The sequence below is a fragment of the Vulpes lagopus genome, chromosome 4 (genome assembly GCF_018345385.1).
Source record: "Vulpes lagopus strain Blue_001 chromosome 4, ASM1834538v1, whole genome shotgun sequence".
Lineage (NCBI taxonomy): Eukaryota > Metazoa > Chordata > Mammalia > Carnivora > Canidae > Vulpes > Vulpes lagopus.
In genome coordinates, this window is record NC_054827.1 from 11,414,690 (window position 1) to 11,437,496 (window position 22,807).

Genomic DNA, 22,807 nt, shown 5'->3' on the forward strand with positions numbered 1-22,807 from the left:
AAGGCAGGCATCAAACCGCTGAGCCACCCAGGGATCCCCAAAATATGTTTTTTTAAAAAAGTTGCTATGCATTTATTCATGAGAGAGACACAGGAAGAGAGGCAGAGACATAGGCAGAGAGAGAAGCAGATTCCGTGCAGGGAACCCAATGCAGAACTTGATCCCAGGACCACCCAGGAACACACCTGAGCTGAAGGCAGACACTTTACCACTGAGCCATCCAGGTGTCCCCAAAATATGTTTATCTGTATAATATGTATCCATTATGAAGATAATCAAAATTAATAAAGTAAGATCAGGCCATCGTTCACTTCTTTTCCAATTTATGTTTCTTCTTTTACAAAATCCTTTTTAAGATAACTTTCCCATCATGAGATATTATTTCCATAAAGAAGCAAAGATTATGTGTTTATTTTCTACTCCAGTTTCAGTTCTCCACATTAAATCTTGCCTTTAAGAAGAGCTATGGGTGATAATTTTAGGGTTAATCTGTTACTGCATGATTAAATATAAAAGGAAACAATTTAAAAGTCACAAGAATGAAAACTAACAGAATGCACAAGGGGTCAATAAGGATGTGTATTTTTCTTTCCACTGTGATCTATTGCTATTCAGAACAATTGATTAGACAGGTTCATTATTGTTTTGCAACCACATATAAACCATTATTATCCACATTTACTCCCTAAGGTGTTCTCATGGACAGTTTTTCAATGATTTGTCATTTCAAGGAGCAGCAAGCTTAAAATTCACTCTGGTTAACTTTCCTATCCTTTAAAGAGGATTACTAACTTCTGCAAATTAAAGGCCATTGGAACAGCAACAGTCTTCCTGGAAATATTGTATCAGAGTCACAAATGTTTATCATCCCAAACTATATCCTTAAAACAGTGATTTAACTCTATCCTGCATAGATTACTGAAGAGAGAACTATCATTCTAGAACTGAAATCTTTTGCAACTTTAGCCTCAAACCATCATTTTAAAGTATGTGTTGATGGTTGCAGTAATTTTGTTTAGAGAAATAGATAGAGGAATTGTGACATGTCCTATTTGGGGCAATTTTATTTTAAATCTGTACAACACGTACAGATACAATACAGAGAGATGAATAATCTTGCTATGGAAGAAGACCTAAAGATTTGTCGAGTTTAATTTTTTCACATTGTAAAATAGCTAACTTTTCTCAAAAATCAACTCAAGCAACAAAAAGATGTCACCTTTCTGAAATTTTCATTAGGGTCATGTTGAGTTTTTTAAAGAGGTAATTCCCTTTCATTAAGCTCAAGTTTCTTTTTAAGATTTTATTTATTTATTTATAGGAGAGACACAGAGAGAGAGAGAGAGGCAGAGACAAAAGCAGGCTCCATGCAGGGAGCCCGACGTGGGACTTGATCCCAGGTCTCCAGGATCACGCCCTGGGCTGAAGGCAGTGCTAAACTGCTGAGTCCCCTGGGCTATCCCAAGCTCAAGTTTCTATTTCTTTCTGCGTATGATTTTACATAGGTGTATAAAAGGTAAACTAACTGGGACACCTGGGTGCTCAGTTGGTGGAGCATCTGGCTCTTGATCTCAGGGTTGTGAATTCAAGCCTCACATTGGGCATGAAATGAAATAAAATAAAAGGCAAACTGACTTATACGCAGAACTGATCCTACTTCTATTTCTGTTAAAGAGGAAGTATGTGTCATTATTAAGTGTTTGGGGTCTGGAATCAGGCTTACTAATATAAGTGGCTCTTCCACTTACATTGGATAAATTGGTTACTATTCAATTTACTCATCTTTTATAAAGACTTGTATATACTGTTGGAAGGAGTCCTTTGCTTTTGGAACCCACCCCTTTCTTGACTCAGGTCCTCTTGAGCTCTGAGGCAGGTCCCTCCCGCTCTTGTCCCCCACCAGTCCCTCTCCATCTGTGGTAAGACACCACTGGAGGAGACTGCGGTAGAGCAGTAGTGAATTAACAGGGCAGAGGTGACCAGACCAGCACCCCAAGATCAACCCCATCCCCGGCCCCAGCTACGTGGTCCACCCTAGAGCCTCACCACCACCACCATGAAGTGCTCCCTGCCACGAGGTGCCTCAGAGGGCCCTGCCCTGGGCAGTCCCTGTAAGCTTATGCCAAGGTGGGCGATGTGTCTCAAGGCTCTACTGAGAATGCCCCCTAGGACTCCTCTCCAGGGGAAGGGCCCCTGTACCCACATCCAGGCAGTATCTGGGGAGGCTGGGTCTTCCTCCCAAGTAGTTCTAGCCCGACCCTTCATGGCTGAGGGAGGGCTGTGAGGCCCAAAGGAGGGAAGTCACCAAAAAATATAATAATAATAATAATAATAATAATAATAATAATGGGAAATAAGAGTAACTAGTTTTGAAGTTGCCATGAGGATTATGTGAGTTAATGCACGTTGCATGCTGAGCACAGTGTCTGAACGTGTGCAGTCACATCGAGTTATGAGGAGGAGTCAGAGGAGAAAGAGGACCAAGTAGACTAGCAATAATTATAGTAAAGATAACATAAAAAGATTTATTCTAAATGTTTTCCCCACTATCTGTAATAAGGACTTTAAATTTGTAATGTAAGGGAAAACAACATCACGTCCTTCATATATTAATAGCACTTCGTTAAAAGTCACATCCTTCAGAGAAGGAAGTGGTGTTGGCAGAGTAGAAATAACGATATGCATTAAAACTTAAAGGCTTTTAATGTGAGCAATACTTCTGAAAACTATCTTAGAAATAGTGTGGGATGCTAACCTTTAAATGCATAGCTTCCAAATGAAGCTCTTATTTTTTTTACCCCAGTTTCATTGAGAAATAACTGACGTATACTACTGTGTGACTTTAAGGTATACGGCACGGTTTGATTTGATTTGCATATATTATGAAATGATTATCACAAGGAGTTTACCCAATATTTGTCTTCTCATATAGATACAATAGAAATTTTTGAAAAGAAAAAAAGACTTTTTCCCCCCCACATTGAGAACTCTTAGGAATTACTCTCTTAACTTTCCTATATATCCCATAGCAGTGTTAGCTATAGTCATCATGTTGCACATTCCATCCCTAGTACTTACTTATCTTATAAGTTTGTACCTTCTGACCCTGTCCTCCAAGGGTGGGCACATAAATATTCACAATTCTTATATCTTTTTGATATCATTTGTTAAACGTTATATAATGACCTTCTTTGTCCCTAAAAAGGGTAAAAAACCATTTTTAGTTTGAAGTCTATTTTGCCTGATGTAAGAATGTTTTCCCCAGCTTTTTTTTTTTTTTTTGGTTACCATTTCCTTGAAATATCTTTTCCACTTCTTCATGGTCAGTCTATATGTCTTTAAGGCTAAAGTATCTTGTAGATAGCATATTATTGGATCTTATTTTTTTTAATCTATTGAGCTATTCAGTCTCTTAATTATAGAATTTAATCCATTTATGGTTAAAGTAATTATTGATAGGTAAAAACTTACTATGCTCTTTTGTTCATTGTTTCCTGGTTGTTAATAGATTCGTTGTTCCCTATTTCTTCTCCTACTTTGACTTTTTAATTCTTTTGGGATTTTTTGTTTGTTCGTTTGTTTTTTTGTTTCTATTTGTTTTTTTTTGTAATATAAATACAAGATTTTCCTTTCTGGTTACCATGAGGCTTACATAAAATATCTTGAACTTGTAATAACCATACTTTAACTGATAACAACTTTACTTCAACAGAATTTGTAAATTGCACAATTTTACTTCTACCGTTCACATTTTAGATTATTACTTTTACAATTCATTTGTGTTTTATATCATGTAACAAATAACAGATTATAATTATAATTATTTTATTATTTCTTTTTTTAAAACTTTCAAACCAGAGTGGTAAGTGATTTATGCATCACTATTACCATATTGCACAATCCATTTATAAGCTATATATTATCAATACCTGGGATATCTACACTACCTTTTTGTGGTTTAATGATGTTAATTAAAACATTCTCTTACTTCCATTCAAAGTAAAATTCTCTTTAGCATTTTTTGTAAGGTAGGTCTGGTGATAAGGGACCCCTCAGCTTTTGTTTATTTGGGAAAGTCTTTCTCACTCCCTTGTTTCTGAAGGACAGCTTTGCCAGGTATAGGATTCTTGGCTCACAGTTACTTTCTTCCAATCCTTGGAATATATTATCCTATTCTCTCCTGGACTGAAAAGTTTCTGCTTAGAAATCCACCAGTAGCCTTATGGGGGTTTCCTTGTATATAACTTGTCTATTTCTTTTGCAGGTCTTAAAATTCTTTTTTGTCTTTGTCCTTTGACAGTTTAATTAGAATATGTCTCAATGTAGCCCTATTTGGTTTCAACCTATTTGGGGTCATTTGGGCCTCATGGATCTGAATGTCCATTTCTCTTCCCTGGGTTCAAGAAATTCTCAGCCATTATTGCTTTAAATATGCTTTCTATTCCTTTCTCTTCTTCCTCTGGAATTCCTATCATGTGAATATTACTCCTTTTCATTTTGTCCCATAATTCACAGGCTTTCTTCACTCTTTGTCATTCTTCTCTATTCTTGCTCCTCTGATTGGGTAATTTCTAATGTCCTATCCTTCAGGTCACTGATCCTTTGGCATGGTTGTGTCTACCTTTAAAACTCTCTGTTGAATTTTTCAGCTCAGTAATTATATTCTTCAACTTTAAGATTTTTTTTTGTGTGTGTGTGTGTGTGTGTGTGTGTGTTGGATGGTTGCTATTTCCTTGCTGAACTTCTCGTTTTGTTTATGCATTATTTTCCTAATTTCATTCAATAATCTTCTGTGTTTTCTTGCAATTCATTAAATTTCCATGAGAGGATTATTCTGAATTCCTTGTCTGACAGTTCCTAGAGCTCCATTTCTTTAGGGTCAATTAATTGAGCTCTATCAGTGCCCTTTGGTGGTGTCATATTTACCTGATCTTTCATAATACTTGATTGTTTACATTGGTTATCTGTGCACATGAGTAATAGCGCTTGTCTTCCAGACTTTATAACTTTGCTTTGATAGAAACAGTCCTTCGCCAGTCATCTTAGTTTTGGATTCTAGCTGTGTTAGTTGATAAGCTGTGTCTTGGGCTGGGAGGGCCTGCTATTATGGCCTGTTTTGGAGCAAGCAACTGTTTGAGTTCTGACGATGGGGATATGACTGTGTGCCACTGGCTGAGAACAGTTAAATAGGACTGCTGGCTTGGTTCCCTATCCCAATGAAGATGAAAAATGAGCTCCATGGTTTCCTGGATTCTCTGGTTGGGCTTATTAGATGGGCTTAGCCTCACCCTCTTGCTTCCATGTTCTAGAATTCACTCGGTGATGTCTTTTTTTTTTAATCGTTGTTAGTTGTTCCTCTTGTGAGGGAGACTGAAGTCAGGAGCAACCTGTATTGCCATCTTGGTGATGTTTTTCCCCTAGCATTTAATTTTTAAAAAAAAAATATTTTTAAACATATTTTTAAATTAAATATATATATTTAAATTTCTATTAAAAACTATATATGTTGAGCCAGTTCCTATACCATCTCACACAAAGTATCTTTAATTTCCTGTAATAAATAGAACTAATACATATTTAAAGTTTCATTCAAAATCTATACAAGTTTGGTCTCATACATATGCTATTAAACAATATAGTCAGCAAAAATTTGTACCCAATAATCCAACTACAGAAGAGAATTGAAAATTCTATTTGAATTTACAACTTATTGATTTTACTGCTCTTAGAAAGAATGATTCAAGATCTAATTTTGAAGTGTCACTGAATTTTCAGCTGGAATATCTTCAAACAGATATTCTCACCCTCTTAATTTTGTGGATTTTGGTTTCTTCCTGAAATGGAAATGTGTCACTTTTGAAAATAATTCAACTATAGTTATTTGCAACAACCTCTCTTTAATAGGCTTATGATAAAAACTGAAATATCTATTAGCTTTATGCAAAACATTGAGCCCAGGGCAATACTTCTCAAACTTCCCTGCAAGTAGGAATACTCTGGAAAGCCTTGTTAAAAATGCTAGCTTATTGGTTGTGTCCTTGGAGATTCTGATTCCATAGGGCTGAGGTAAGAGCCAAGAATGTATATGTTATTAAGAACTCCCAGGTGATTCTGATACAGGTGATCTAAAGGTCGCAGTTAGAACCCTGTTGATCTAGGACTACCAGATTTTGTCATCTTGTTTATTATCAAGCTAATCTTTACATTTAATATAGAACCTCTTTGTTATCAAAATCTTTAGAGTATAGTAAAAGTTGATTTCTAATAAATTTGAAAATAAATATGACTCGTACCATGGCCTTTAGATTTAAATGTAATTTCCAAGTAACACTATAAACTCTTGAGGCAAGTTTCCAGTACTCACTCATCAGTGTAAATAGACCAGAGGTGACGGCAGAACTCCATTAAACCAGGATCATTAAACCAAGACTCTAACCTACGAATCTCACACACACACACACACTCTCTCTTCCTTCCAGCATCCTTGTGGTTTCTCTTCAGTATAAGCTGTTCTCCCTTCTTTCTCCCCTAACTCAGATTCTCTCTCTGCCAATTTCCTCCCTTTTAATAGACTCTTAGCTCATAATCTTCTCATGGCCTACTTTTTTTTTTTCCTCCTAGATATCTTATCCAAGGATAAAAGAGGGGAAGGACATCCTGGCCTTTCATAGATTTTTGTGGATTAAAACTGGTGGATTTGGAGGCAAGGGCTAGGAAAATAGTGTTAAGTAAACAGAGAGAAATTTGGATAGTTCCAATGGCCAGCCCAGAAACTTCTCCTAGTCTGCTTGAGAAACGCCTGGCTTCTTAGATTTTTCCCTAAACCAGACAAAACCCAGAGCTATATCTTCCTCAGAGAGATGAAAACTCAGATCATATGGCCTGTCAGAACTTGCTTATTCCAATCTGAGTCCTTTAGCCATTTCATGGCCTTAACCTACAATTCTCCTCTTTTAGGGATTTATCATTCTATAGAGCAAATCGGGGTTTGCCGTCTTAATGTAATGTAAGCCATACACACCAAGTCTCAGCCAGGAGAATACCTAAAATGTTGTTAGAAATACCTTTTTTGTGCCCCATTTGAGAAGACTTGTACTGGGAGTAGTATATTTCGTGTGTCATCTTTAAAACAAACATACAAACAGATAAACAATTCCACAACCCATGAAGATGATTGCTTAGCCTTCCAGACACAAACTCATGTGAGTTTGATCTAATTTACTTGTGAAATATGGGTTTATGAATGATCCAGTTTCAGTCTCTTAGAGAAATCAGTTCTGAGTCAAACACAGACTTAGAATGAAGAAATAAAGAAGACACAAAATATCAAAAACCTGTGTTTATTTAAATTTTCTGAAGTCTTAAGGAAGCTATGTGTCTCACTATCTCCATTTCAAGTGGGTACAATGGTCTATGATATGCCTTGCTATTTTGAGAAAATAGTGTCTGAACATGAACTGCATCATAGATGTGTGTGTTGAGAGTAGCAGTGGCATCGATGATGTGAAGAGCTTTTCCTTCCCAGCATTTTCAGACAGAGGTGGGACTTCTAAAATCAGTCACACACACACACACACACACACACACACACACACACACAGGCAAAATGTGAGTCTCACCTCTCTGCTTACTTGTCTTTAGCTGATATTTCACAGACAAGAAGTTTTGTGAGCCTGAACCCTAAATGATCTGTTAATGATTTGGGATTTTAAACAGTTCCCTCTGAAAGGTGGTTCTTGTAATCAAGTTTGACATGAAAATAGTACTGTCATTAAATTCAAGGAAATGCCATAGTTTAATGCTTAATCACATTACATTTAAGATAATTTGTACGTCATGAAGCTATATTTTGGAAACATGAATGCACACTTTACTACTGAGCAGACCATAGATCTACCTAGACTTTTAGCCTCTGAGCACTTTGGTATTGAATTGTAGTTTCAGGAAGTTGGTGTAGAAAAAAAAATGCCCATCTATTAATTATATTTAAAGGCTTTGGAGAATACATACATGTAATTAAAATGCCAATGATGACAAATAATAGTGCCATGATTAATTTCTTGCAGAGCCAGTATCTTTCTTTCAAGGAAAAAATTCTTGCCCCTTCACCCAGCTGATGAATTCCCAGGAGTATTCCTAGGCTCCAACTTGAAGCATTTTAATGTGTTCTTTTTTTTTTTTTTTTTAAATGCAGTTCCGATTGTTTGTCTTACACATTTTTGTGTATAGATGTTGTCTGGGTGATGGAAGGTAGGGATTAAACTGGGTTTCTTACAGGGTCAATTTACAGGGTAAATTCAAAAGGACTGAGCAGATAAATTTACATTTTCAAGCTAAATCATTAAAATTATGGTGAGTAATACATCTTATAAAGATATTAACATACACCTAATAGGTCACCCACACCCACGGCAGAGTTTTAGTACTTCTCAGTAATTCCATTTACTTGACATAAATGGTTTTGTCTGATTGCTCTAACCTATCATGATACCTTGAGCAAAACAACTGATGTCATTCAATAAGGAGTTAGGATCCATTAAAGAGAAGCCCATTATAACATTTTATACAATCTACAATGCAAATGAGAACGCTGTTTAAACATAAAAATGGGAAAGAAAATCTGAAGGAGGCTGAGTATTTCCTAAATTTAAAAAAAGAAAAGCTAGTCTTGACTCCTAAGATTTTAAAAATATCCTGCAAAATATCAACCCAAAATTGTGGAATACCTCTTTGTCTTCCCAATCTAAGGATTCAAACTTCTCATAATGCACAGAAAGATCTTCCAGCAAGAACCCCCCTCCATATACAACATTGTGTTAAACTTCCTCCAATTGTTCAGCTAATTCTTATGCTTCTCCAATTTTACTGGATATGATGTTTTTATTGGGGTTCAGGGAAGCATGGCTAATGACATCAGCAAGCTTTGTGATTTCTCGCTGCCAGTTTTCTACACAACTTACACTTTTGTCACTCAAACGGCACCAAATTGCTCCAACAATTAATCTTAAAGTGCAGGAGCAGGGGGACTTTTAAATGGACCCCTTCTTGGGATTTTGTGTTAAAAACAGAAAAGTTCCCATGAGTGAAGGGGGTAAGTGAGCTTCTCCAGCCTCTGCTCTCCCCCAGGTCTCACTCTTCTGTGCCACCCCCTCCCCAAAGGAATGAATTACATTTCTCTTCTTGTCCTTTAAATGAATAGCATAGTTTGGGTGAAATTATCGGGCAATTGCATGCCTTTTATGCAGATAATGCTATTTGATGAAAGCGGTGTTTTGATCTGCTAAGGATAATACAGATCCAGGGTTGGATTCATTGGTGAGAGTAAAGCTGTCTTCTGTGATAACTTCATCTCAGCATGAGGTCAGTCGGCGAAAACTAGGATGGAGGATTAAAAAATGACACAGTCGGAGCAGTATTCAGTTCCCTGCTGTGCTCCTGGCTGCACACTATAGCTTATGTTTCTGATCTGTTATGGTATTGTCTGCCTTTCTCTCTCCGAGCAGAAAGAGATTGCTTAAAACTTTTCTTTTTTCAGCTAGAGGGATTAGTTCTGTGCAGCTTTTTTAATTAAAGAAACTGTATCTTTTTCAAGGCAATTGAAAGCTGCAAGGGAAGGACCATCAACATCCATAACTCAGTACTATTATCTGTAAAAAGTGGGAGCTCTAAATTTGATATTCAAACACAGGAAAAGGGAGCTCTAGAATTCTGGTTGTGTTCTTAACCTTCCTTGATGCCTCGGATCCCCAAATGAGGAACAGCAAATACATTATTTGGGCTAAGTCCCCAATATGCTCCCATAAGTCGTAACTTCCCTCCGCTTTGCGTTTTGAGCGTGGCCGAGCTTGCTTAATTAAATCTTGATGATGAGAGCGAAGTGCCCTTGAAAATTGTGTGAGAGGAAATAGGTTGGACTATATATCTTTTTCTTTACCCAGAGATCATTTTTAAACATTTCCATTCTCCTGAAAGTGATAACAGTAGAAAACGTCTGCTTAATATGGGCAATTTGCATTTAAACAGTGCAAAGTACGACGTTATGGTACTTTATCACCACGCACCTCCGCATTTGTGATAAGCGGTCATCATCTTTATTAATCTGAGGGGGGCATGGATTGGATCTAGCCAAAGTGATGATGCATTTGTCAGGACGTATCCATTTGAGTTGAATTTATAGCTCAATTTAACCCAGGTTAATGTCGAAAATCCTCAAATGTTTCAAATAAGGCCCATATGGTTATCACTTTACAAAGCATACAGGCTCTGCGCTTCGGTTGCTATATACACATCTCCAACTAAATTCCATGCCACATCAATTAGAAACAGTCCTCCTGAGCAGACAGGAACAAACAGAGATTGTTTCCCCAATACCAGCTGAACCCTTGTCTTGCAGAAATGAAAAGCAGTCATCTTAGGCTCTCCACTTCTTACCATTAAAAGTCCAAAGGAATTCGGTAAACAATAAGGGTGTCAGGGTATCATATTTAATAGAAAATACTCTGAGTTATCTGCATTTGATAGGTGCCTACTATCAATTTTTCCAAATTTCCGTATACACAGTTCACTGAAAAAGAGGAGAACAAAATCTGATATCTTGGCTTTTCCCCATTATTCTTGTCTTTACTTCAGACTATGTGTCTGAGAAGTCAACCAAGTTCAGAGGTGAATCGATGTGGCTTAATATCATAACTAGAATTTTTAAACTATGTGCCATTAAAAAACTGGGTGACCAGAAAGTGGAGAAGGGTACTTAATAAATATATTTTTGAAGTTAATCTTATGTATGACCTATCCTTTTTTTGTTAATAAATTAATTTTTATTGGTGTTCAATTTACCAACATACAGAAAAACACCCAGTGCTCATCCCGTCAAGTGTCCCCCTCAGTGCCTTTTTTTTTAAAAGAAAATCAAAATGAATAGGGTGAAAATATTTTATTCATGCATTCACTCATTCATTCAACAACCACTTAATGAACATCTTCTGTATGGCAGCCCTTTGTGCTGCTAAACCCCGTGGTTTTAAGGAGCTATTGGAAAAGGCCCATATAATAAAACAGTGGCAGTATTTATTACATGCAGAAAATACTGTGGAAGGTCTTCCAAGGGAGGGAAGTAACATTAATAGGCACTTTAAAAATAGGTGTTTCAGAGGCTGGGAGTACTGGACATCCCAGACTCAGGAGTGGGCAAAGGGAAGAGAGAGCAGGACACTTCTGGGAAATGAAAAGGTGCTTGGTGGGACTACAAATAAATGCAGTCACTCGATGCCTAGATTTTTAATCTATATCTACAAGTTAACTTATAGACTGGATCCTGAAATATCCATAGGACATCATATTATTAGCAAAATTGTCTTCCGTCATCAATTAAACCTTGCCAGCAGCTAGTGTCTACCTTAAATACACTAGATATTGTATATGTTGTATTCCTTAAATATGGTGTATATATGCTGCTTATTAAAAAGCTGTCCGTAGAAAATGTGACAGAGCTTAAAGGGCACTTTCATGCTATTAATGACTGAGGTTTCATCTTTCAGCATGGAATAATGTGGCACATTTTAAACACATATGTGGAATTAGACCAAAATTGAAAGTGCCACATGAGAAAGGATGCTTCGTTGTTCAAAATCCTTCAAGGAACTGGGTTTTTTCTATGTGACGGAAGCAAAACCAAGGCAGCACTTGGGTTGGGCTCTGCAAATACCTTTTCACGGAGCCAGGGTGGGAGCCACGTGTGGGCTTTGTGTATCCAGTGGAACACAAACCCGTGTACTGGAAAAGCATGGGCCCGTTTAAAGGTTCATTTGTCCGATCACCAGTTCACTGGGTAGCCCCAAAATGGATTTGCATGGAGAGAGGCCTTTCTTGCTTTAATCAAGGTAATGAAAGCATATTTTCCACCACCAATAGGCACTTAATTTTATGACTTGATCAGTGATCAAATTAGAAGATTTGTTTTACAGTGTCTCTCAACCTAACGGCAAACAACTGATAACTTTAGAGCTACTTGAGAGACTTTGGTGTAAAAGTTAGGTTCTAGTGCTGTAAATTGCTCCAGATTCGTCGTTTGCAAAGTGATTTGTTTAACACTCCAAGTGCCTAGGACTCTGGCTGGGCTCTTCCTTCCCCTGACTGCCAGCCTTCAGCCTCTGTTCTAAGCTGCTCATCACTTATTGTCCTCAGTTGAGACATAACATCCTTTTGGAAGTAATATAGATTATTGGCTTTCCTGATCTCTTCGAAGGGTCAGCGGGAAGTCCTAAATGTCTAAACTGTGGCTCCCTGAGTCATTTCCCCCCTTCCTTAGCAGCGCCCAGAACCCCTTGGGTGGGAGAGGTTGCAGTCCCAATGTGAGCCCTACAGTCAGGCCGTTCTTGCCTCAGTTTGCTAGAGCAGATGTAGTAACACCAAAGGATGCCCACGCGTGGAGCGGTGCCCAGGAACCTCCCGGGAGAGCCTCCTACCTGCCTGCCCGGTGCTCCCCTTCTCACGCCTCAAAGCCCCGCATGTCAAGGGAGGAAGTGGCTGCCGAGACCGGCTGCGCCCCACGGGAGGGAGCCAGGAAGGAACAGCTGCCACCCAGCCTCCATGGCTGGACCTGTAGGACGGGAGGCGAAAACTGACAGCCCCCAAAGCATCAGCCCCCAGGGGAGGCTCACGTGATACCTACTCAAAGGGATTGGCATCACCTTCAAGTGAGGAGCGACCCTCCCCTGAAGTGGGGAGTTGATGGAGCCCCAGAACAGGGGCTGGTGGCCCAGCCTCAGCAGCAGGGCCAGAGCCTGTCCCTTCCCCACCCGATCTCAGTCCTGAGGGCACAGCCTTTCCTTCCTAATCGCAAAGTGGTTCGGTCTTTAATCTGCCTCCCCAGCAGGCCGTAGGGGTTTGCAAGGGCCAGGGGCGTGCATTTCCAGGTGTGGGGGTAGGGGCTGCAAGGGGAGCTCAGCAACGATTTTTTTTTCCGGAGAGCTGCGTATCACTGTGACAAGGGGGCCCCACGGGAGGTCGATGCCGCCAGCTCGGCCCCATTATCCTGTGCACCACCGACCAGCTGCCTTAACGCGGCAAAGTCACCAGCCGCGCCGGCAGAGTTTGCTGTGAGCGGCCAGAGGTTTGCAAAGCAGACAGCCACGTCTTGCATTTCTTCTCCTGCTCAGAGTTTTTATTGCAGCCGAGGGCACGGCGTGATCTCCCCACCCTCCCCGCCCTCCCCTGACAACTGCTCAGCGAGGCAAAAAGCCTGATGGTCACGTAGCAAGCCGCCTCTTTGCTTTCCAAGGATGCATTCGGAGGAGAAAGCGTTGGTATTGTTGGGCACTGTACAACATCAGCTTTCCCCAACCACCTCGAATGATGGAACTTCTTTGTTAGTGAGGAAAAAAAAAAAAAAAAGAAAAACGAAAAAACAACCCACCACCCACGAAGCCTCAAACTTAACACACGTAAACTGCCTGGATTTCAGGCTTAGCCTTCCACTCGCAGACGGTGGTTGAGGACACCCCGTGGTGTGGCACAAAGTGCAGGGGCCTGGGTGAACGAGTTCTAGAGTTATTTCGTCTACGTTGCAAACAAATAGTGTGAAGGTTCAACATCACATACTGGAAAACTTTGAATATCATGTAACGGGGGAGCTGGGCTAGAGACAAGCTTCAAGATTTATTACCATTTCTAAATTTTATGAGTTCTATTGTTTCCTATGCTCATTACCAGCTTTAGCTATAATGAGGGCTGAAAAGAGAAAAGAGCTGAAAAGAAGAAACATGCCACTCCCCCCCCCCCCCCCCCCCCCACACCTCCTGCCTGTTCTTTTTTTTTTTTTAACCTCCTGCCTGTTCTAAGGCAATTGACTTCCTCTGTTCTGGCCTCTTTAGGACAGGTCTTATCTCTTTGTGTGTGTGTGTGTGTGTGTGTGTGTGTATTCCTAGATAGTAAGGTACAAAAGAGCAAGGGGGAGTGTTACATGGACACTTAAGAAAGTTTTGAACACTTAAGATGTTTTTGTGGGAACTGGGCTACAAAGGTGATTTATGCAACACCCTTTATGTTTCCTGATGATCAGATCATCAGGGATGCAAATTTTAAGTAGCTGGTGTGACTGGCATGTAATATCTGCGGTACAGCTTCACAACTCAAAAGTTTTCTTAAGAAAATGAGGATGGCTAGGCTGAGAGGGGAATAAGCATTCGTTTGCCCCCGCTGCCCTTTTATATTTTCAAGTGTGAAACATGCAAAACAGGAAAGAGGCTGGGCCACCCCAGGGCGACTCCAGATTCCTGCGAGTAGGTGTGCTTGCAGTGCTTCGCGTCACTGGCAACCCCGGGAGTGGGGTCACCGCGGTCACACATTACCGTTGGTTTCCTAACCAGTGGGTGCGTCTGGTCACTTAACAACTTCGGGAACTCGGTGCGACTGGGCGCGCTAATTCAAGTTCAGGGACTCTCCCGGTCAATCCTGCCCAAAACTTTGGAGAAACTCTACGAGGAAGCCTCAGGCTGTCCTAGGAGGCACTGCTCTTGTTTTCCGAGGGCTTAGTCTGTCTCTTGTTCTGCGCGGAGTTACAAACACAGGTGTCTGTCCTTCCAGCCCGGGTCCCTCCCCGTTAGGGGCTGGTCACCTGCTCTCAAGGTGAAAGTGGAGGATGCAGGGAGCAGGCTGGGAGCTCGCGTTCCCCGGCCAGGCTGCTTGGGTCAAGGGTGCCGGCGGCTGGGAAGGCCTGGGGTACTAATTCAGGGCTGCTCCCGGGCGGGGGAGGCTAGGGCGCCGGGAGGGGAGCCCGGGGGGTGGTGCTGGGGCTCCAGGAGGGGAGCCTGGGGGGGGGGGGGCTAGGGCGCGGGGAGGGTAGCCCGGGGGGTGGTGCTGGGGCTCCAGGAGGGGAGCCTGGGGGGGGGGCTAGGGCGCGGGGAGGGCAGCCCGGGGGGGGTGGCTAGGGCTCCGGGAGGGCAGCCCGGGGTGGGGGCCTAGGGCTCCGGGAGGGCAGCCCGGGGTGGGGGGCTAGGGCTCCGGGAGGGTGCCGCGAGCGCGCTCGCCCCAGCCCGGCTGCGGTGGGTGCGGAGCAGGTTCCAGGGGGCGAAGGTCCGGGAGCGGCTGCGCCAAGGTCGCGGACCGGGTGTCCAGAACGCCCCGCTGCCGGAGCTGCCTCTGCCCCGGGCGGGCTTCCCGGAGGCCCGGGAGCCCGGCGCTGGGGAGTCGGGAGCGAGAGTGTTGCAGGGAACTTAAGTGGGTAGAAAGCGGCAGTTATCCTGCGGGAGCAGTAAACTTTCCTTTCCCTCCCACCGCAAAGTGGAGGCCGGGGCTGCGTGGGGCTGCTCCTCTGCGTGGGGGTGGGAGGATGCGGGGTGCGGAGCCCTTAGAGGCCTCCCTCCAGGAGCCGTCCCCCCGCCGGTGCGCGCCGGTGGGGGGGAGGTCCCGGGGCTGCTCCGCCGCCGCCGCCGGGTCGGGGCTCCCGGGGTCCCGGGGTGCGGAGCCCCGCGCAGCGCGCCCAGGTCACTGGCGCTTTCAGCCTCGCCCGAGAGGCCAGCCTGGAAGGCAAAGGCGCGGGGCATTTTCAGAGCCTCCTGTAGAGGACCGGCCGCCTCCCGGGTGGAGATCCTTAATTGCACCCTTCGGCCTCGAATCCATCTTCCCCGCAGCGTCCCGCACTCCTACCTCCTCGGGTGACTCCGCTGACCCGCACTGCCCACCCTGCGGAGGGATCAAGAAAGTACTTGTCCTATAAGGCTCGAGGTCTGATTGCACCGGGGAGTGTTTCTCCACTTGGGTCCGAAGCACGGAGTGACCCGCCCCCTCCCCCAGCCCCCCCCACGCACGTACCCCCCCTGCACTTCGTGGGTGCGCGTGGATGTAAGTTCATCAGTGTTTGCAATCAGCGCCGGGCCGACCCCTCCTCAGGGCCGCCAGCCGGCAAGAGCCATTCATCAGCGTGAAGTGTTATTCACGGATGACCCCTAAATCGCGGCGAGGGTAGTAGATGCCCTGATTGGCCGCAGCACGCGGGCCTCGGAGCTTCCCCGCGCCCGACGCGGCCGGGAGGGGGGAGGGGGGGAGGGGGAGGGGGAGGGGGAGCCAGGGAGGGGCGGCGCCGTGGTTCAGTCCGGCAAATCCCATTTGACAGCAAGAGGCAGCAAGCGGGGGAATCTCGGTCTCCTCTCAATTCTTTTTTTTTGGAATTAAAAAAGAAGAAGAGATAAAGTACCTGTCACCTTGGCAAGTGGCGGAGCGGAGGCGCCCAGGATCGTAAATGATCAGAGCCGGGTCCAGCTCGCCCGTGGCCGGGCTCTCCCCGATCCGCACGGGGAAGCGCATGGTAGGCTCCTCGCCGCCGCACACCCGCACACGCGCACACACGCGCGGACACGTGGACGCGCCCCCCCCCCGCCCCCGCGCCCGGGTCACACGATTAAGGTCCTGGATGCTGCTGCCCGGCGCGGCGCCCTCGCCTGCTCGCCCCCCCTCCCCCTCCCCCTCCCCCTCCTCCTCCTCTTCCTCCCTCGCCCCCCAGGACCGCAAACTCGGGCCGGGCCTCCGGGGGGGCCGAGCTGGAGGCTCCGAGGGCCCGGCGGGAAGGGAGAGGGAGGGGGGAGGGGGAGGGGGGAGGGGGAGGGGGCGGAGAGCGCGCCGGGAGGAAAAGAAAGTGAACTCATTGGCGCTCCCGCGCGCCGCCCTGCCCCCGCGGCCGGGAGGGAAGTTGTAACACTTGCCGCGCCCCCGCCCGCCCCGCTCCCACGCTCCGCTCCGCCGCGGCCCCCTCCCCCCGCGCCGGCTCCTTTGAATGTGGCCAAGTGCGGCGCGCGGCTCGGTGGACGCGGCGGCCGCGGCCGGGGACGCCGAGCGGGTAAGTGGGCGCCGGCGCCGGGGCGCCCTCCCGCCTGCTCCCGGGGTCCTGGCGCCCGGGGCGGGGGGCGGGGGGCGGGGGCGCAGCGGCGGGGACCCCGCGCTGCCCGGGGGTGGGGGGGCAGGTCGGCCGGCGCGGGTGGCCCGGGAGCAGCCGTCCTGGGCGCGCGGTGCCCCCTCCCCTCCCCTCCCCTGCCCTCCCCTGCCCTGCCCTGCCCTGCCCGGGTCCGGCCTCCCCGGCCCCCCCCCCCCTCGCGTCTGACACCTCGGGCCGCCGGCTCAGGTGGGAGCTCGGGGCTCGGCGCGGCGGTTCCGGGGAGCCCCGGGCTCGCGGGTCCCCCCTCCCCTCCCCCAGGAAGGCAGGCCCGGAGGGGGGTCCGGCCCCGGGGCGCTGCGTGCTCCGAGGAGCTGCCCGAGGAGACCCCGGGGGGCTCCCAGCGAGCGGGAAGCCCCGAAGTGTGGGCGCTTTGCGGGGCGGTGCACGCGGGGCTTCTCCAAGTCGCGGGCCGCCGAGCTGGGAAGGCGGGGGGCGCGCAGCCCGGCGGGACTTGGCCTGGAAACTCTGCTGGGGCCGCAGGCAGGCGGACCCCCTGGGGTGGGCACGCAGGGCGCCCGCAGGCCCGAGGACCTGCGCCCCAGCTCGGGCTGGGCGAGCCTCGCGCCGCGTTGGAAGGAGCTTCACGTGTCTTCCGTGGAGGTGGACCGCGGTGATCCCCGCTCAGCACCCTCCTCCGTGCAGGTGGAGTCCACGCTCGGCACCGCACCCTCCCGGGACTTGCAGTGGTGACCTGCTGCTGAGCTATTGAGGGGAAAGGGTGGCAGGTAATCCGGCCGCGCAGCAGCAGCAGCAGCAGCAGCAGAGGCAGGTGTTTTCTCAAGTCCCGAGGATTCAGAGCTGGAGAAAAGTTTCCAGGTACTTCTGGGCAAGCGCCGAGCCGGGCAAGGGGCGAGCGAGAGCTGTCCGAGCGCTTCCCGCAGGGCCCCAGGCCGCGGGGTCCCGGAGAGCCCGGGCTGCCTCTTCCCGATACTCTTGCTTCTTATCTTGTGACAATGTATTTGTCAAACATTTGTAGGCTCTAGCAGATTCCACTGGGTGGTCTTTTCCCTCGAAGCAGAAATGGGTTCAAGCGTTACCTTTCCTTTCTGTTGTCAAAAACAAGACAAAACAAAAAGACAGGACTGGCGTCTTTGGGAAGCTTGGAAGCGTACCCCCAAAAGGCGGTATTGCAGCTTGGCAGAACTTGCCATTTGATTCCTTCAGTGGATGTGTTTCAGATCCGATGCATGCCCTCCTCCACACGGTTGCCTACCTGCTCAAGTATTTTTGGTCTCTCTAGCTAGCACATGAGGAACAGAGTTTAGAATTGAGAGAGTATAATGAAAACTCAAAGATTTCAATATTGCAGTTGACACAGACATTTTTACACAAGCAAGACACAAACGGTCTTGCTTTGTGCACTCCTTCATACATTCTTAATGATCTAAAACTTCTAGCCTTTATTTCTTAGTATCTGAAATTCTTCTAAGAGCCGAGAAACTTTCGATTTGTGATTCTAAATGCAGAGCAAATATTTAATTCTTGCTCTAAGAGTGAGAGGTTAGTTCAGTAATAAGACTTGCTAATCCCACTTTAAAATGTCATGGCATTCACAAATTATTCCTAAATTCTTCAAAGATAGGGGTTTATAATGAGTTTAGTTAAGTTATTCTATTGTGTATTTCAGGATTGAATGTATCTCTCTCTTCCTGTTGCATTTTCCTTGACAATTTGCCTTCTCTCTTATTTGAATTGTATTCTTCTTACTCAAAGGTACCGTTTTTTTTTTTTTTTTTTTTTTGCTAGTGGTGAATATTTTAGACAATTTTAAAAAGGATGTATGTTATGAGAGAAAGTTGTTCAAGTAAGACAAGTATATTTTTGCATATACTACACAGTTTTTATGAAAACACATTTATGTACTAATAACTATGCCAGTGCTTATATATTTGAAAAACACATATTAGTATCCTGTGCCAACAGCATTAATGTTAGCAACTCATAGACAGGGAGTATCGACCCTAATGAGGATTTCTTAATTTTGTGAAATAAAGCAGATAAAATTATAGTAGAATTCTGACTATTTTTTTTCTTTCCAAATTGAATCATTTTGTATGGCTGAGTTTTTTTTTTTTTCTAGAAAGTAATGTTTTAGGTAAATTACACAGGCTTTGCTTACTATGATCTTGTAGGTGTGTCATGAGTCTTTAGGTTAGAAAAAAGAACCTGCTTTATTAGGGTGAAGACAAAGAAAGATAAGGATGCTTATCTTCGAATAGAAGAAAGCACCTAAATAGAGTGAAAAGTTTCAAATTTATTCTGAAAGAAACCCTACCCAAACAATAATGATCCAGTTAGCAAGTTCCAGCTACTCTTTCTTAGCTTTGCTTCTGAAAGCCAAGAGTTAAAATTATTTTCTTTGTAGAGAGTCAAGCAAATAAGACACCAGGCAAAAGTGTATGGCCATCGTTGTGAGTTAGAATGACCTATCAGGAATACTTGATCAACTTTGAGCTCGATGGACAAAAAATGATGTTTTTGCAATAGCTGTGAAAGCATGTTTGGAAATACTCAAGTTTGTCCTGCGTACAATGGTGCTGGGGAATGAGTCCCGATGATACTCATAGTCTAATATAAAAGCGTCGTAAATGCAACTTTATTTGTTTATTAATATTGATCATTTTAATAAATAGATTACCTCCTTTGATTTAAGCTCTATTTATCCCTGTAAAATTTTTATTTCTGGGCAGCTGAGGAGTGTCCTCAAGGTATTATACTTACGTGAATCAGGGTATTCAGCAGTGTTAATAAATTGTCGACTCTATTCCTGAAGATGTGCTTGTAGAAACCTGTTAGGCATGTTCAGTGACACATTGCTTCTCTACCCCGTGTTCTATTTGATAGCCGAATGGATTTGGACTTTCAGAACACACTTTCTTTACTTCCATTGAGAATATCAGCAAAGCATACGGTAATTTGCTATCAAACTTTTACTCTGATCCACACCCAGTTGTGTATCCCTTTGAATTTGCAGCTAAAGCCATTGTTCATATTTGTTTCATGCAGTGGAAGGATAGTCTGGAGGAGAACTTAACCCCCTTTATTCAAAATAAAGAACTGTACCGAAAAGATAGCACAATGATGTTATGCTACTCAAAAGTTTTAGTAACTGACTCTTAAAAAATTATGTCATCTAAGCTTCTTTCAGAACACATTCAAAGACTTATTTTGGAGAGAGCAGATGTTTTAAGAATCCTGATGGATATTTTGTACTTAAAAAAAAACTTATAAGTTTCAAAACTGATTAATTGTTGTGTCTTATAAAAACTGATTTATTTCATACTTTTTTATACCAAGCATTACCATTATGAAGCTCTCCTTCTAATTGAGATTAATGTTTCTGAGCAAAGAAGTGGTTTAGAGGGCTGCATTCATTTTGAGTGCTGTTGTAATCAATTTTAGATACAGCATTCCACAGTGGGTCAGTTTGCATCCAAACCTGCCTTATTATGTAGAATTAACTTGTTGGTGATTGATAGTAATACTTCTACATCTTGAGAAGTCATTTGTTTCCAAACAAGTGTGATGGCTTGTATGAGTTTTAAAATATTGCTTCTTATAATTAAAACATCCTTTTGGGGACTTAATTTGAACTTTCTCTAAGAATTATATAAAACATGAGGAAACAATTCATTAATGCATATTCAACTACGATAGCCTTTTTTTTTTCTCCAGATACAATATGCCTCAGGTGTATTTTCTTGTTCATCTAAGGGCTTTGTGGTCTTTTGGAGTCGTAAATGGTAAACATTATGCAACTAGGTTATTTCCTTTTTTGTTTATATCAATATTCTAGTTGAGTTTTACGAGGAATTCTTAGAATTATAGAATTCTACATCTTGCACATGTGTTATAACTTTATTTTGTAAGGGGGGAGGTATAATCCTCCCCCTGTAATCCTGACAATAACGCATGTGGAGGTAATTCTTTACCCTCTTTGGAAATCTAGAAAGATGGTGAATATTATCATCCCTACGGTGATGTTTGCATTTGTACTTTGGTTGTGTTTGGTCTCAACTTTATCAGCATTATCTTCTCTTCCGAGAGACCACGGGAATATTTTCTTGGACTTTGGTCCATATTGCATTGCTTACTGTGATGTATGCTTATAGTCTCGGTAAATTAAGATACTAAAAGCACAGAATATAAGAATAATATAGATAAGTATTCTAAGATAGCCATCATCTATAGGATTTTTAAATAAAGATGTGACTGCTTTATAGTGAAGATAAAGTTCCCACAGTGACAGTGTTTTCTGATTTCAGGGGAAAAAAAATGACTTGGTAGGAAATATGTTTATTATATTTTAATTTTTTTCACTGTAATGATAGATTATGTACACTGAATTAGTGTTATTCCAGTTAAAAACATTCATTTAAAACAATTTGAAACATTAAAATAATGTACTTAAAATATCATTTTCAAAGCATTATTTTAGCCATCCATTAGAATATAAATTTCAAAATACAGAAACATGTTCTAAGATATATAGATGCGTCAAACACCAAAACCACAATAGGATTCCTTCATTAGAAAGAATGTTGATTTTTGTGTGTGTGTGTGTGATTTTGATTAAATAACTCAGGTGACTGGGTAGTTAGAACAGCTATGTAGGATTCCTGTAAAAGATAGTAATCCACTGAAACCTGCTTCTTTCTACTTTAAATAAGTCACCGAGCAAATGACTGTCAGTATCATAGAATGTACTCACAGGTCGTGAGTATAGGATTGCAACCATATCATATAATAATGATTATGATAATTATTATAGTAATAATAAAAAGGAGACCTTAGTAGCCCGTTGATACTCTGCTGGAAGACCTAGCACTAGGGTAGCATTGACTTTTCAAACAAGTTTGTGATAGGTGGCAGTCTTAACTGAGTTCCAAGACTTCAAGGAGGTAATAGATGGCTTTAATGTTTTAGGAGCCTGTGTTGAGTACCGTGTGTCACATTACCCAACTATGGTTATATTCTTTCCTATAAGTTAAGGAGTTGATGATCGCTTATGGAGCGATGGCAGTTTTAAAAATCATTTTCCAAAACCACATCTGTAGTCATCTCTGCTTTCCTGTGGAACATACAAAAAAGAGATGATTCTTTTTTTGCAAATGGAGTATTTTGAGAAAAACGGGTGCATATATTCACCCTTGTATGTTCAGTTATACAAAAGTTATTGTGAGATGCTGTTTGTGAGAAAGCGTTTTCCGGTACCGTGGAATACTTTTTACTTTCAATTACAGAAGTTGGGGAGGAGTGGGATGCCGTGATTTGGTTTGCCCTGGGGCGGGGTCATATTATTTAATAATAAGCAGCTATTTTATAACTGGATCTACTGGGTCTCTGCCTCAAAACCAAAGGAAGATACAGAGAGAGAAAGAGGAGGAGGGAGGAGGAGTGAAGAAGAGGAAGAGGAGAGAATATGAACATGAATATCTTTTATAAAAAGTGATGGTCCTTTGAGCTGCTTCTGTGTGTAGCACTGTGTTTACAAGGAAAAGCGATCTATAAAGGGCAAATTTGGTCATTGCAAGTTAATTGGGTAAGTACAGAAGAAAATTAACTTCTAAATTTTTTCACTTTTAAGTATTTGCATTTTTAGATCCAGGAATATAAACATCACCAGTTTCTAAAAACTAATCAAATTTCAAATATTGTATATAGTACTTCATATTTACAGTGAAAAAGAAAATGTGTTAACAGTTCTACCTTATATTTTCTTTGTATATGGGACTGAACACCAAATTATAATTTTCTAATTCTCAAATTTATAGAGACACTTAAAAAATAAACAGTCTGGTTATTTTAAATGATCATTTAGGAGGTGACTTACAAGGTCACTTATCTTTGAAGATACGGCTCATAATCAGTATATTTTAG

At 43.3% G+C, this 22,807-nt stretch overlaps 1 protein-coding gene across 3 annotated transcripts in view; it reads left to right on the forward strand.

The window, feature by feature from the left end:
* Positions 1-16,064: 16,064 nt before the first annotated feature.
* Positions 16,065-22,807, forward strand: part of TENM3 (teneurin transmembrane protein 3) — a 609,811-nt gene continuing 603,068 nt past the window's right edge. For 2 of the 3 annotated variants that reach the window (XM_041753665.1, XM_041753666.1), the window contains exon 1: positions 16,759-16,831. The gene's annotated coding sequence lies outside the window, so the exon portion shown is untranslated. Of the gene's footprint in view, positions 16,304-16,758; positions 16,832-22,807 lie in introns of those variants that run through there. The other variant, XM_041753664.1, reaches the window with a different exon arrangement.